Source organism: Nerophis ophidion, linkage group LG05 (assembly GCF_033978795.1).
Source record: "Nerophis ophidion isolate RoL-2023_Sa linkage group LG05, RoL_Noph_v1.0, whole genome shotgun sequence".
Lineage (NCBI taxonomy): Eukaryota > Metazoa > Chordata > Actinopteri > Syngnathiformes > Syngnathidae > Nerophis > Nerophis ophidion.
The window spans coordinates 13,842,757-13,845,256 of NC_084615.1; the positions used below are offsets into that span (position 1 = coordinate 13,842,757).

Consider the following 2,500-nt stretch of genomic DNA (forward strand, 5'->3'; position numbering starts at 1 on the left):
TGAAGATTGTAGAGGACATTTTCTTCCAGCACTGATCCCAGCTGTAAGTCGTCTGCTTTAATCGCATAATCCCACAGTATTCTGGACGCCTGTGTTGCTGAATCTTTTGCAATTTGTTCAATAAATAATAGAGACGTCAAAGAAGAAAGATGTAGGTGGGAAGCGGCTGCCTTTAGCAACGCAAACACAGCCGGTGTTTCCTTGTTTGCATTACCGAAAGCTGACGGTGAAGCTTTACATTGGAACACAGCGGTCAAGCGAACATGGTTCCCTACCACATGTCAACCGGCAGGTTTCGGTGAGAAAATGGTGGTATTAAGACGGCTCTTACCGTAGACATGAGCGGAGAGCTTGCGTCGTTCCTTCTGCGGCTGCGGACTCTCTTGCCTCCTCCGACCGGCCGTCCCCGAACATGGGATGCTTCCACTGTGGAGGAGAGAAAATAATAAAATATCAGCCCGGCCCTCGTCGAGAAACGTGGCTTCCCTCAGAGACACTGGCGGTCACCACACCCCTCCGACTTTCACTAAAACGCTAAAACACTTGTAACACAATAAGCAGATAAGGGATTTTCCAGAATTATCCTAGTAAATTTGTCTAATAACATCTGAATTGCTCTGCCGTCAATTTTTTTTTTCTTGGTCTTTCACTCTCACTTTCCTCATCCACGAATCGTTCATCCTCGCTCAAATTAATGGGGAAATCGTCGCTTTCTCGGTCCGAATCGCTCTCGCTGCTGGTGGCCATGATTGTAAACAATGTTCAGATGTGAGGAGCTCCACAACCCGTGACATCACGCGCACATCGTCTGCTACTTCCGGTACAGGCAAGGCTTTTTTATTAGCAACCAAAAGTTGTGAACTTTATCGTCGATGTTCTCTACTAAATCCTTTCAGCTAAAATATGGCAATACCGCGAAATGATCAAGTATGATACATAGAATGGACTTGCTATAGGGTTGTACGGTATACTGGTACTAGAATAGTACCCTGGTACTATACCACCTCTAAAAAGTACCAGTTCCCCACCTGTCGTCATCATTGCTGTTCTGGTTTTTCACGAGCAGAGGAGCATGTTCGGCACCGCACACACACAGAGTACTTACAAGCAAACACAGGGTGTGGACAGAAAAGGGAGAATGGACGCATTTTGGCCTCAAAAGTAAAGATAAAGGTGAACTTATAACACTGCTGCTACTACTAAATCACTAATCCTCGCCTCCATGGCAACAAATAAAGTATCATTATCATTGGAGGACGAGAAATAGCTAAACATGCTTCACTACACACCGTAGGAGGATACAATAGCTCACCGGTGTCAATACTTGGACTATGAGGTGGTTGTTTTCCCGAGATGCAAGTGAACTTGGACCGGAGATGGCATGAAGGTAAAGACATATTTTATTTTAAAGGCAACCAAAAGGAGCGCACAATCGCGATACAAAAACTTGGCTGTGAAAACAAAACTCGCACTAAGGCAAAACTATAGACATAAAACAAAAACTTGCACTGTGGCATAAATAACGAGAAAACTTACTTGGAACAGAACGAGAACGGGACATGGATCATTGGCATGGATTACAAGGTGCGTAGCAGCTGATTGAGGGTGATGTTGCCAGAATGAACAACAGAAATAGACAGGCTTAAACATCAGTGACATAATCAATGAAAACAGGTGCGAGACATGAGGACAGGTGAAAACTATTGGGTAGTCATGGTGACAAAACAAACCAAGAAGTGCAAAAACAGGAACTGAGTGGGCTGAAAAATAACAAAACATGATTAAAACAAAACATGATCACATAGGCATGACAACCGGTGTCACAATGTAAACAAACGCCATGGGTGGATCCACACCTGACATCCACTGTAATGATACAAAGTACAGGAGTGTATCAAGTCGATAGTACTATGATTACATTGATATTTTTTGGCATCAAAACATCTCCTTTTAGTTTTTGGAAATTCATATTATTTTTATAAACTCGGGAAATAAGTCCCTGGACACATGAGGACTTTGAATATGACCAATGTATGATCCTGTAACTACTCGGTATCGGATCGATACATAAATGTGTGGTATCATCCAAAACTAATGTAAAGTATCAAAGAAGAGAAGAATAAGTGATTATTACATTTTAACAGAAGTGTAGATAAAACATGTTAAAACAGAAAATAAGCAGATATTAACAGTAGATAAAAAAGTAGAATAATAATCATTTTTTACAGTTTGTCCTTTATAATGTAGACAAAACAGTAGGTGTATAAATGACACAATGTTACTGCATACGTCAGCAGACTAATTAGGAGTCTTTGTTTGTTTACTTGCTACTAAAAGACAAGTTCACAATTTTATCTGAGGACTAAATGACAATAATAAAAATATGTTTCATGTACACTAATATTTTTTGTTAAAATAAAGCCAATAATCACACTTTTTGTGGTTCCCCTTTATTTAAAAAAAGTATCAAAAACTACCGAAAAGTATTGAAATACATTTT

General features: G+C 40.2%; 1 long non-coding RNA gene across 1 annotated transcript in view; it reads right to left on the bottom strand.

Annotated features, from left to right (window-relative positions):
* The window catches only part of LOC133552696 (uncharacterized), a 90,481-nt gene that overhangs the window by 43,710 nt on the left and 44,271 nt on the right, over nt 1-2,500 (bottom strand). Inside the window, exon 3 of the long non-coding RNA XR_009806750.1 lies at nt 332-426. This is a non-coding gene — a long non-coding RNA (uncharacterized LOC133552696). The remainder of the gene's footprint in view (nt 1-331; nt 427-2,500) is intronic.